The following is a 14357-nucleotide window of genomic DNA, read 5'->3' as shown; positions in this document are numbered from 1 at the left end:
TAATACGGACTTCAAAAAACGTACGCAATCTGAATGCAGTAACGCGTGACGGCCATAACCCGGCTTACGACGTTTACCGTGCAATCAAGCAACAGTAGGTGCCTACGGGCATTCCGTTCAGATTGTTTCTATAAGTCGCCCATGCAATGGAGATATTTTCCACAATAGCTCGCCCACAGTGTCAACACACTGAGACGAAAAGGTGTCCGAGAAGTTAGTCTCGGTTCGGAGGTTCGGAGAATTTAGTGATAATTTTAGGAACTGAGGATAAGCTGCACACGGTAGCTCACCCAGCAATGGTCAGAGCGGAAACGTAGCTCTCCGACCTGAGGTTAGATTAGAGACGCGGCGGCGCGTCAAAATGGACAGAATTTAGTCAAAAGCACAACTCACACGTCCGCTCCGAAGGCGAAGATGGGATAAATCAAAGTTAGGCCTGTAATTTGCGGTCAATTTGAGACCGGAGATCTTCCCGGTCAAGTTTCCACCAGGACGCCTCCCGGAAGAGTGACTTCAGCGGAACAATTTCCGGTTAAGTTCAAAATAAGACATCAAAGTGAAACACAGAGAAAAGCGTTGTTTGTAGCTTTTAGATGCAAGAAATCAGACATATCGCAGATATAGAAGACTGGATATGCTCGCCATTAAATGTAGCGTTATGGATTTATGCTCTTTTATGAAAGAGGAACCATGCTACGTATTAATTCGGAATATTAATTTTAATAAATCAATAACCAAATTTTATATTGTTCAGAAGACTCAAAGGTTGTTTTCATCCATAAACTGCCGATAATATCTGAGTGTCTGTGTTTCAGTTCAATGAGGAAACCAGTTTGACGTTTAAAAGTTTTAATTCTTCAAATTAAACTAATGATTTGAAATTGACAAACAGGAAATACAATCAACATTAGTAACTTTGTGAGACAATCTCTTTAACAGTTGATATGCTGTTCTGGCTCAAATAGACCTTCTGATGAATTTATGAAGATTGAGAATGTTGTGATGGTGAGAGTGATATGAGCTGGGATGGGTGCGTGAGTGCATCTGATTTTGCTTCAGGAAGAACCAGGTGTCTGAGTGAAAAGTGATGGTTTGAATAAACTTAGGCTCTTAGTTGGAAAAGATGCATCAAAACGCTAAACACCGTGTTCTGTCTCACCGAATTCTTTTGGACCCTCTTTCGGATCCGGGGCGTCACCTTAGGATGTTTCATCCAGGGCACCTTGGCTGGCAGAGAAGACAAAGATGCGCTGCGACCCGGTCCAGAGTTGTCCTCGGTACACGTTGATGGTAAAGCGTTTTGTCGACGCGCTTTCTTAAGTTAATTCACTCAGAAATCAAAAGACTCGGTAATGAGTCTGCGTTAGAAGTTGCGATTCAGCTATTCTGCCTGGCGTGGCAGAAACAGCGTGAAAGGGGGGAAGAACGAGCCAACAGGCTCTGCCCCCCTTTGGTTTTCAGGTCTGTTCTCTCTCGTTGTCCAACACGAACTGAATCATAAGACTGAAAACTTACCAAAAACCTTTCTCTTCTCAAAGCAAAACATGTGCGTCATCAAATGTGTCTGGAGTTTACTGTGGGCAAGATGTGTGTGGGTGTGTGTGAATGTTTGTGCTTGAGTGTGTGTGAAGGTCAGTAACAAACATTCTCAACATTATTTAAGAATGGATTCATTAAACCATTATAATTACCCCAAAGCTAAATAGTCATTCATTTGATTAAACACATTTATAATGAGCAAAATGATAATGGTTATTTTAACATTAAAATCAAGAAAAAGAAGTTTAAACTTTATGTTTTGACTTGGTCTGGGTACAACTCATGTAAACACATCTTCTGGTAGACTGCAGGTGGCAGATGTTATGGTTTCCTCCCAGACTCGCTGGCGTTCAGGTCTTAATCTGTGGGTGAAAGTTCTCAGCGACCCAGCTTTGACACAGCTGAGTCCAACACCACCATTGTGACAGAAAACCCATATTTCCTCACGTTACAACCTGTATAGTGTACTCTGTGTAGAATTTTGTACTGAATTAATTGTAAATTAGGGTGTCTGATCATTTTAAAAGTTTTTAAACAAGTTTGGGAACAGAAGTCCTGGTCAAAGCTAACTGATAGATCCACCTCCCATTTTTCAATAGGGATTGCAATTTTATCGTCTATTTTGGACAGTGTCTTATATACTTTAGACAGTAGTTTGGGGGGTTTGAGATTATAAAAGTCTAATACCCTTGGTGGTGTTTGTAATTCTATTTTATTGAGCTTAAATTTTTGTTTGACTACAGATTTAATTTGGTGATATTCTAAAAAGCTATTCTTATCCATTCCAAATTGAGAGACTAATTGATTAAATGGGATGAAGTCCAATCCTTCATATATGTGTTCCAGGTATAGGATTCCTTTATTTTTCCAGTCCGGAAGGTTCATCATTTTGTTCTTTTGCAAAATGTCAGGATTATTCCAGATAGGTGTGCGTCTGCATAGTACTAGTGAAGACTCGGTCATTTTAAGATACTCCCACCATGCTGTCAGAGAGGTGCTGATACTAATACTTTTGAAGCTTTCATGTTTTCTTATGCTTGAGCTAATAAATGGTAAGTCTGAAAGCTCTATCGTATTGTAAAGTGTCTGTTCTATATCTAACCAGGACTCATCTAGTGGGTAATCATGCAACCATCTTGGTATATATTGCAGCCTGTTGGCTAAGAAATAATAATAAAAGTTGGGTAAATCCAGTCCTCCTCTGTCTTTGGTCTTCTGAAGCGTTTTTAAGCTAATTCGTGGAGGTTTATCCTGCCAAAGGAATTTAGTAATTGAGGAGTCCAGAAATTTAAACCAGTCAGCTGGTGGTTTGTTTGGGATCACCGAGAATAAGTAATTTATTCTGGGTAAGACCATCACTTTAATTGTAGCAACTCTCCCCATGAGTGATATTGGTAAGGATTTCCATCTTGCAAGATCATCTTCCACTTTCTTTAAAAGTGGGATGTAGTTTAGTTTGGTTGGATCTGCTAACTTAGGAGAAACATTAATTCCCAGGTATGTGATATTCCCTGACTCCAATTGTGTATTAAGTAAATTGACAAAAGAGAAATTAATTGGTAGAACTGTGGATTTTAACCAGTTTATAGAGTAATCTGAAACTTTTGAAAAAGAGTTTATCAGTTCTATTGAATGAGAGAGAGACGATTGAGAATTCCAGAGAAAGAGTAAAACATCATCTGCATAAAGACTTATCTTATGTTCTATTTTCTTACACGTTATCCCTTTAAAGGAGCATGGGGCAGGATGAAGAAACGAAACTCATTAGCGACGCACTCGGCACTGTGAGTAACTGCAGCCCGGCACGAGAGCGCGCACAAACTCTTCACTAGAAAAAAAAAGTTACAGTAAAGTACGGCCAGAGCGTGGCTCGAACAAGGCACCGTGTCGAGCGATGAAGTAAGTAACATTGTTACTTTAGTCTAATATTTGTATAATTCCATGACATTAGCATTTTAATTTAGCCATGACACTCGTGATGTAAAGCAAGTGCTCCTTCCTATGAAATATTCATAAGCCAGTTTTGTGACTGGCGAGCAAGACACATGATGCTACTTTATCAGCATAAGGCTTTGTGGCTGCAGGTGATTTCTGATGTTTTTAGACCAGTTACAGTTATTATTTTGCAGTAAGCTTACTAACAAGCTAATGTTATTGTTTATGCATCATGTAAGAACATCCAATTTCAAGCCACTGACATCATTTGTGAAACCAATTTCATTGCAGGACAGGCATCACAACAATGTAAATAAGAACATAAATATCAATGTTTAGTTCAAAAATGCATCAAAATAAAATCATAATATCAACAAGACCTACAGGGTAATACAGTAATTTTTCCATTAATGTCATTGATTTTCAGGAATTCACATTGGAAGGAGTGATGGAAGACAGTTCAGATGGAGTGTGCCCGAGCCTGCCACAGATATTGATGTGTCGTGGGAAAGTTTGAGACCAGGGGCTAAAGGAAAGGGGAAAGGAAAAGGTCGCTCCGAGGGTTGGGGAAGGACATGCTCAAGGGGTGAGGGCAGCAGGTTGAGGTCCAGAGCTCCTTCAAGAGGACCAGGGCACCGGGGTAGGCAGCGAACAGCTTTCAGAGAAGAGGACCGAGACCGGCTTGCACAGCTGAGAGCTGCCAGTATAGCTGAGATGCAGGCTGGTTGTAGCCATTTGTGTAAAAAAATAAAATAAAATAATAGATGCCAAAAACGAAAACATCACTCACTGGAGATATGAATCTAGTCATGTAAACATATGCACTTTAATTCCTAGACAGCTTTACAACACCTGAGCCAGGAGGAGATTATATTCTCGAGAGTGGTGACCCGTCTTCCAGGGGTAATGCTGGATATCCTGGAGTTTCAGCAAGAGACGCCAGGACACCGTCTTCCTGACTGAGAGCACCCTAACCCAAAAATCCAAACCGTTTATCTACAACTACAGTAGTTCCAAAACAGCACAATACCTCAAAATAACTTTAGCTGAAGACAGCATTTTCACCCAAAAATAAACAAACAGTTTGTGCAATTTATTTATTTTTATTTATGTACAAAAAACAGTTCTGTTATTTGCATTTGTACATAGTATTTTTTCTTAATTTCTAATAAATCTGTGTGCATGAAAGAAGTCATTCCTGTCTTTTGATGCTTCACGTAGCTGGGGCCTTTATGGAGAGAGAACAGCAGCATTAGATCATACATAGATTACATGAGAATGCAGTTCTGAAGTTGACCTGTAAAAAAAACAAAAGCTAAAACTTTATAGATTATTAGGAATCACACTTTTGATTGCCTTTTCACCCACAATTGTCATTTCTATATGTAAATTGTCAGCTTTGATATTGACACTTTAGCTTTTTTGCTTATGAAAATGTTATTAATATACCTAAAGGTCAGATTGGTGACATCCTTCAATCAGCGTCTGTTGAACATGATTCGTTGAAGAGCCTCGTGTGGTGGAGATCATGGTACCATGAGCTCTTTATCACTGGTCGCTGCATCAAGTGGTCCATGGTCACATTTGCCACGGGTTCATTCATGCTTCCCTGTGACATGGTGAAGCACACCCACCCACATGTCCTAACAGAAAAAATAAGTTTTATTTGAAAACTTTGCATGTGACAGAAGCGCTCACCAACAGAAACACGAGAGCTGGCACTATTATTGAAAGAAAGGTAATTATGTCAATGTGCATTGTTGTCATGTTGTACAAAAGATGTCACAATACTTACATTAAACATATCACGATGTTGTGCTTTCTGGCAAATGTACCCAAATTGGTTGAAGATGTCCTTCAGCCACACAAATGGGATGGAAATTCCCTTTAGGATCCCAGCCTGTGAACAAGGATAAAACAACAATTCCATCTTTTAGTTCTTTTTAAAACATAGAAGGGTTTTATTTACCTGCAACGTTTTGTTTGCGGCTGCAAACTTCGTCAGCCTGACAAAGTTTTCATAACAGTTCTATTCTGTTATGAAAACAATAAATAAAAGTAGAATTAATATATTGTTTTAAGACTTTGGAGTTTAAAAAAAGAGTGTAGATAAGAATAGGGCTGGGCAATATGGCCTCAAATCTATATTGCGATATAATCTGAAGCATGTGCAGTAACGATATATATTGCGATATATTTTTTCATGTGTTTATAGATGTCAAATTGACATGCTTTTACAGGGTATATACAGCAATCCTTAAGTAAAATTTACTACTTTTTAATACTTTTTTTTACTACCTTCAGAATTTTTTTAAAACCATCACAACACTAAATTGCAAGTGTTAATCAGCGACCTATTTACACATATTTTAACACATATAACATACAAAAGGAATAGACTTAGAGACTCACTGATGTCGACAACGTATTGCACATATTTATTTTACTTAGAAAATAAGCCAGGCACTTCTGTTCAGCGGTTCAGACAGTTGACCATGAGGCCTGAAATGATGCACAACACTGAATATGACGTCATCATTATGTGACCGGATATGCTAAAGTAGGGCTGCTCGATTATGGCAAAAACAATAATCACGATTATTGTGACTGAAATTGAGATCTCAATTATTTAAGACGATTTTTCAATTTATGTAGATTTTTATTTTTTTATTTTTATTCAGTCATAAAACTGCTCAGGGCACAATCAGGGCAAAAATAAACAAGAAACAAGATGATCACTAAAATAACTCCTGATTCCCAGTATAAAAAGACCAATATACTTATAGCTCATAGTTTATGACCCAAGGGCTATAGACCTTGGTTTAACTCATTTAAGTCTAACCAGTACAGACCCAAATACCAATATCTTGCAAATACTGACATCAAGAATTATACAGTGGCATTTATAACAAATACATGCAAATTGCTGTTCACTAAATGTTGCATAGCATTTATTGAGTCATGTCAAGGTGCTGTAGGAGAGTGCACTAGCACCGTGTCCTCAGAGAGATTAGTTATTATTTATCAGCGTGAGGAACTTATTTCTACCTTATTTATAAACTATTTATTTACAAGTCCATCAGTTAATGTAATAATTGTCCCAACCACAGCTGCACCCCCACCCCCAACCCGGTCTCACAGCAATCAGGGGCAAGCTGCACGTGTGTTTAGCACGCCGCACGCGCACATTTAGCCGTTTTTATCGGCTCAGGAGTCCGCAGGTGCTGTGTGTGTCACTCACTCTGGTTAGTCCAACAAGGAGCCGGCTCCGAGAGCTGTCTTTAGCGACTGACACATCACTACATCATTCCCTTTCCTAATGTCCTGAAGAACGGTCCGGAGCGCAGGCGGAGTGTTTAGCTAACCTGCAGGAAATGTCGACGACAGTTATCCAGAAAGTAGCTAAGGGTTACCAGAGATGTTTCTGATGTGTTCGCTAGGTACTTTTAAGATTTAAAAAGTCAAGAAGGGGGTCTGAGAAGCTTTTAGAAATAGCGTCAAAGTCGCTAAGTTAACTTGGCAACACCGGGAGGAGCGCTTCATTTGCAACTCAAGGCAGCGCAAGTGGGAGGAGCAAATAATCGGCTTGTTTTGTTTTTATAATCGTTCAAAACATTTCATTCGGAATATATTTCTATGTCGATGTTCAGAATACGACATCTGATAGTTTGAAAAAAATAATACCTAATTTGGAAAAAATAATACCTCTGAGACCAAATTTAACACTTTTAATGGCCTTAAATTTGACTATTTTTATTTATCACTTTTTAATACTTTTTAAAACCCCGCGGACACCCTGTTTTAGATATCCTCATGTGGCAAATATATGCCACTTGAGGCATATAGGCCTCCTCCTCTGCCCACTCCATGCTTGCAGTCACCGCCATTCTGTTGTCCCATTGTCAGCAGGGTGCACATCTTAGTGACGTCATGTGTTATCACAAAATCGCCGTATTGCGATATAGCCAAAAACTATCATTACCCAATTTTATATCATTTCTACCTTATATCGTTTATATTGCCCACCCCTAGATAAGAAGACATTGCAACTCACACACTGTTGAGTAAGTTGTTTGCTTGGTCCTCATCAATTTGGACTGCATCCATAGCTAGATCCATGGATTTGAAACTACAGACAACACAATAATATTTGTTGTACGTAAAGATAAATACTGGAACTTACCTGAAATGGTACTGATTCTAAAGAGATAAATGTGGAGCCTAATACATCTATCATTAATTATTTCTGCAAATAACAACAATCTGCTGTGAATTGAACCTTCACAACATAAATAAATATATATAATGACCTATATTTGCTTATCTATTGTGTTTTTATCTTTTTTGCACAGCAGTAATTTCCTGCGTATATGGCAAGACTTCTCATGAACAAATTTACCTTTCTTCAAAAGGATCCAAATCTGGGTCATCAGCGCCTCAACACCAGCCATTAGAAAATCTTCCCTGTAAAGATAATGTCAGAAGTGTTTGGTGGTGTGATGTTAGTTCTGAACCAAGTGTGGATATGCAAGGTGTAATTTAATGTATGAAATATCATAGCACAAAAACGTGAATATTTGTTTTACAGAAAAGATACTAACCCCTCAGACACAGGTTCAGTTGGAGATAATCTATGCAACATTTTAGCTGCTCTTCTCTAACTGGGTGTCGAGGTTGCCTTCACATAACCTCCCTGAATTGCAGTTTCAGGAGCCTGCTTCTTCCGGTAGCTGGAAAACACATTTTTAAACAAAAATGTCAACAAGTTGGTTGAGACTCTACACCTTCTGTTTACATAGATCAACAATGGCTAAGCTTCTTTACCTGTGGCACAACTAGTAATATGAAAATGCAGGTCAGTTATAAAAAAATTTATCATTTTCACAAACATATTTTATTCTGACCTACATTCAGCTGGACAAATTTAGAAAAATAAACACAAACTTCTGCACAACTTTACTTTTAGTCAAACGTGTTGTTATGGCTGACTTATTATTTATTCTTATGAATCCTAATTTTATTTATTCTCAGCAATAGCGCTAGGGAAATATATTCCGATGGGGTTCTGTTACACAAACCCCACGAATAACATCTACTAAAGTAACAGTCCTGCTTAGAGGTTGGACTGTAGATCAAATATGACATCATTCTAAAGACTCATCTTTGGTTTGGAAAATGTCCGTTCTCTTCTACAAACTGAAGCGTGATCGCAGCTAACATGCTAACGCACGCTAGCTCTCTCCGGCTGAGCGGTGACGTCATATAATCAAATCAAGCTCTGTTTACTTTTCTCATCAGAATAAACGGAACATCCATTTATCTCCAAACACATGCGGCATGTCGTCCACAAAACGTAGAAGTGATCCGGTAACTCCTTGGTTGCTTTTAGCTTTTTCAAACTAATCAGGAAGCCATATGCTAAACACCGTTAGCTTAGATAAGTTTCTTGTTCATCTGCACAAAGATTTGTTAGATTACCTAAATCAGCATTATCTAAATCCATAAGTTTTATTTTATTTTCTCAAATTGTGCAGATACAGCTCTGATGTTTACCTACTCGTTACTGAAACCTACAGCAGAAATAAGGAGACCAACACTTACCTGGTGACTAGAAAATGCGCCATGTCCGCATCCTTTTTTAGGCCCAAATCCAGTTGAATCTGCCCCCATTCTTCCAGAGCGTAACCAATAGATATTTGGGTCCCTGACCGACTTTTATCATATTTTCTTTGTGACTCTCGAGATGCCGCTGATAAAGCCTTCTTCTTTGTGCCACTCTTTAGTGGGGTTTGAGTTGCGCTTGGTCGTTTGCTAGTTGTAGAATCCATTTCCAGGGTTCTTCCTCTTCTGTTTGGGGTTTTAACGTGGCTAGTAGTGAAAGACGCGTTACTGCCACCTAGCAAGCTTCCAAATGTTTTTCCGGGTTTGAACCTTGTCGAGAACGCGCTTGAAGCGTCAATCAACGTCACATCCATAAAACAGAGCGGGAAATTCGGATCAGGAATGTTTTACATTTTGCAGCACAAAGCCTGATTAACAAAATGGAATGATAAACTGGTTTCATCATTCTTTTTAGTTTAAAATGCTTCATCACCCATAAGCTTCTCAAGAATGAACATGTACTTTTTGTTTTTGGACAATTCCTGCCCCATGCTCCTTTAATACCTGTTGTTTGCCTAATTGCTGCCGCTAGTGGTTCGATAAAGATAGCAAACAGTGAGGGGGAGAGTGGGCATCCCTGCCTGGTCCCCCTCTGAAGACAGAAGCTAGCTGATATTTGGTTGTTCGTCCTGACACGTGCAGTTGGCGAACTGTATAATGTTTGTAGCCAGTTTATGAAGAAGTTCCCAAAGCCAAATTTATGTAAAGTTGCAAATAAGAACTTCCAGTTAACTCTATCAAAAGCCTTTTCTGCATCTAGAGATAATATACTAGTTTCTATGTTTCTACTGTAAGAGAAATCTATCATATTAAGTAATCTACGTGAGTTTGTGGATGACTGTCTACCCTTAATGAAACCAGTTTGGTCAGGGTGTATTATGAAGGGGGTTACCTTCTCTAATCTTTTTGCCAGGGCTTTACAAATTATTTTGAGATCAACATTAATAAGGGAAATTGGGCGATAGCTGGTAGGAAATGCAGGGTCTTTGCCTGGTTTTAACAAGAGACTAATATAGGCTGAGTTCATGTTTGGCTGTAATCTGCCGCGCTCTTCGATTTCCCTCACCATTCTGAAAAATATTGGAGCCAGAATGATCCAGAATTCTTTGTAGAATTCTACTGGGAACCCGTCTGGACCTGGAGCTTTCCTATTCGTCATGGATTTAAGGGCTTCCTGGAGCTCCGCTGATGTTAGTGGCGAGTCCAGGACTCTAACTTGGCTGTCTGATAATTTAGGAAGTGTTATCCTGTCAAGGAACTCATTGATCTCATTATCTGATGGGTTTATCTGTGGTGAGTACAAAGTTTGGTAAAAGTCTCTTATTTGTTTTTAACTGGGTAGCCAAAAATTTACCTGATTTATTACTATGTTCAAAGTTTTCTATTCGTAGTCTTTGTGCTAAAAATTGTGTCTTTTTGTCAATAATTCCATGAAGTTCTAATTTAGCTTTACATAATTTGCTCATTGACTCTTCTTCTGTGGATGCCTCTAAAGACTTGATGATTTCCTCTAACTCCTGAATACGTTTGTTTTCTGTTTTTTTCCTATGTGATGAGAAAGAGATTATTTTACCTCTCATCACTGCCTTTCCTGCCTCCCAAAGAATAGGTGCTGATGTTCCAGGCAGGTCATTATGTTCTAAATATAAAGCCCACTCCTTTTAAAAAAAATCAATAAAACCTTCGTCTTTAAGCAGTGATGTATTAAACCTCCAGTTTTTGCTTGGTGGGATTGTGTTCTTATTTACCAGAGTTAAAGAAACCGGAGCATGGTCGCTGACAACTATGGGGTGTATCTCAGTGTCTGAAATGTCAGCCAACAATGAGCTGCTGACTAGAAAATAATCCAAACGTGAGTGAGAGTGATGGACGTGCGAAAAAAAAGTATACTCTCTACGGTTAGGATGAAGAGATCGCCATTCATGACAAAGCCCATGATCACTCACTGTTTAACTATGTTAGTGGATTGCCAATTGCGCTGAGTCCCAGCTGTACTGAGCCTGTCTGTTAAGGAATTCATCCAAAAATTAAAATCACCTCCAAGTATAAGTGGACAGTCCAAGTGTTCGGAGAGTACAGAGAAAAAATTATGAAAGAATGGATGGTCATCAATATTTGGACAGTATATGCTGACGATACATAAGCGTTGGTTCTGTACAGATATTTTTAACATTATAAATCTACCCTCTGGATCAGAGACTGTGTCCAATACTGTGAAATTGATGTTTTTGTGTATTAAAATAGCTACACCTCTTTGCCTAGAGTTATAGCAGGCAGAGAACATCCTGGGAAACTCAGGTGTCTTAAGTTCATCTGCGGATGTGGCAGATCTATGAGTCTCTTGTAACAATATTACGTCTGCTTGCACTCTCTTTAACTGATCAAAGATTTTTAATCTCTTCTCTCTAGAGCCAGCCCCATGAACGTCCCATGAGACAAACCTTAGTGCATCCCATAGATGTGTGAGTGAGTAGCTAAAATATGACGCCTTCACGTGAATAAGATGGAATAAGTATATAAATGTATAAATAGTATGTTAATAAATAACAGAAAAGTAAATAATAATAATAATAATAATAAAGATCCAACAGTGTTTGTGGTTGTATTATTTGATGCATAAATTATGATATTGTGCTGTGAATTTAATATATCTATGTGTGTGTGTGCATGCGTGTGTGTGTGTGTGTGTGTGTGTGTGTGTGTGCGTGCGTGTGTGTGTGCGTGTGTGTGTGTGTGTGTGTGTGTGTCGAGTCTGACGCAGTGTTGGAAAGTTGTGTGGTTGTGCCATACAGGTGTAAAGGTACAGAAGCAGGTAAAGAGGAAGGGAAAGTACAGCTACAGGTTAAAAAAGAAGAAAGAACTAAAAAGAAGAGGTGATGGGGTGTAAGGTGGTGATGAACAGGTGATCTTATCATCTAGAAAACGGATTTAGCAGCTGTTTAATCCTGACGTGATCAAACCCAGTGAATCCTGATAAGAATAGTAAATGTCTGACCTGATGTTGGGCTAATACAGCCAGTCAGTCACTCCTCGCTCCTTGTAAAGTTTATTGTCCACATAAAGCTTATCCACCGAGATGACAGCTCTCTTCCCATCCTGGATAAACTTTTTACGCAGCAGAAAGAGGACTCTGCGCCGATCCAGAATTTCCTTCGGGAACTGATCATTGACGCTGAAATCTTTCCCTTTGAGCTCTCTTCCGTGACTTTTAACAAGATCCTTCTGCTTAAAATGTTCAAATTTAGCCACGATGGGACGAGGTCTTCTGCTGTCCACTCGTCTAGCTCCAAGGCGATGTACCCGGTGAAATGTGATCTTTTGTACCGTTTCTTCGGGTATCTTCATTTCGGTCTGGAGAAAGTTCTTGATTGAATGCTCGCAGTTCTCCGCCCCTCCCGTCTGCTCCGGCAGGCCTGCGAACACCAGATTATCCCTCATGCTACGGGCCTGAAGGTCCAAAACCGTCTCCTTCAGAGTTTTGTTGTCCTGGGTGATCCGCGTCATTCCCTCTTCCAGGGAAGAAACGGACTCCCGCAGAGATGCGTTCTAAGCAGCGAGCCGCTCAACCTGTTCCTGACTGAACTCCAGAGATGTTCGGAGGTTCTGAAACTCCTGGTGAAGAACCTCGAGCAGATGAAGTCGCCCCTCAAATCCCAGAAGCCGTTTATCTATGGAATCTAATAATTCTAATACGTCCTTCCGGGAAGATGAGGCCTCAGGCAAGTCCTGAGGACGGCTCCTCTTGGTCCCAGCAGGTGTTTCAGCCTCAGCTGCTGATTTCTTCGGACCCATAACGAATAACTCAAAAACTTCGTCAATGCAATTTAGTAAACTTTCTGAATTTTCTTCACTTACCTCCAGATTGAGTGAGTTATACTTACCAGATTATTTTTTGCATTGTCAGTAAATAAATTAGGCGAAAATGTGTCTTAATTGTTTGTGGATGTTTCTTAACGAGCTGCCATCAGCTTCAAACGCTGCCGTGTATCCGGTGATCGGCCGTCAGCGCATGCTAACTCTCCTCAGCCTCTGCTCCCAGAGATTGATTTTCTAAAGTCTAGGGATCAGATCAGACTACTGACGACTGGGTGAAAGTCAGATTTCTCTAACAAATCTCCTTTCTGACTGTGTGGGGCATTAGTTCAGAGATGATGTCCCACTGAGAATTTGTGTAAAACCACCAATAGGTCAGCAGACAAACAAAAAGCCATACATTTTAACAATCTTTAAGCATTAATTTTACGAGAATGAGCAGCCGTCATTCAGGATTAGGCCCAGATGTCGATTGACAGCATCTCAGAGGGAATTGTTGATGTCTCAAAAAATAAATCCAACCCAGCAAATATCTGGTCCATGGAGCGAGTTTCAGAATGACATAAGACTTATGTCATGAGTCTTGGTTTCCATAAAGCTTGTTGTTGTTTTTGTTTGTATTTGTTGTTTTTATTTCTCTTTGTCAGACGTTCTATGATCTGTAATTTAAGTAAGCATTTAATCAGCTTTTAAACCTTTTATTGCCCAAAATAGTTATTCACTTAGGAATGCTACACTCCTCTTCAACGGCTAACAAATCTAATTCAGTTACAACAGGAAGTCTTTTCTTCTTTACGTCTGTACATTTTACCCTGTCTGCTCCAGGGAAAGCATGAAAGTGTCTATTTGTATTCAAACAAGTGTGTTTTCAAGTAGACAACAGGGCCTGCCTCTTCAACTTTATCAGTTTAATTACTGTTGTCATCTCGTGAGCTCGTGCCTGACAAAAGGACTTGAGATGAAAAGTAATTTCCTCTCTTTATATAACACACACACACACACACACACACACACACACACAAAAGAACACTTATTGTGACAAAAAGGGTGCAGGTTTGTTTGAATGTATGGAAGAAAAACTAATTAATACAATCTTTTTGCAAGAATATGCATGTCTTTCTCACAACCTTTGACCATAACAATAAATAAAAAAGTAAGAATGTGTCAAATTAACCTAAAGAAACTTACCACACACTGCTCACAGAAAAGAATGAGAAAAGCAAGACTTCTAAACAGTGATTTGGGGTTACATTACTTAATGTTGTAATGTGATGAAGGAGCTGTTTCCTCAAGGTTATTTTACCTCTTCCCACAGTTGCCTCTGACACAGTGCTAGAGTGCATGAGACAGCCTCAAGATCATGCATTTGCTTCTAAACTGTTTACTTTCCAGCAAAAGAAGAAAGAAGA

General features: G+C 39.3%; 1 protein-coding gene across 5 annotated transcripts in view; it reads left to right on the top strand.

Annotated features, from left to right (window-relative positions):
- The window catches only part of cacna2d3a (calcium channel, voltage-dependent, alpha 2/delta subunit 3a), a 341398-nt gene that overhangs the window by 69548 nt on the left and 257493 nt on the right, over positions 1 to 14357 (top strand). The window lies entirely within an intron of this gene.

This window comes from Nothobranchius furzeri, chromosome 15 (assembly GCF_043380555.1).
Source record: "Nothobranchius furzeri strain GRZ-AD chromosome 15, NfurGRZ-RIMD1, whole genome shotgun sequence".
Classification (NCBI taxonomy): Eukaryota; Metazoa; Chordata; class Actinopteri; order Cyprinodontiformes; family Nothobranchiidae; genus Nothobranchius; species Nothobranchius furzeri.
The sequence above is the reverse complement of the archived record's forward strand: the minus strand, read 5'-3'. Positions and strand labels throughout refer to the sequence as shown.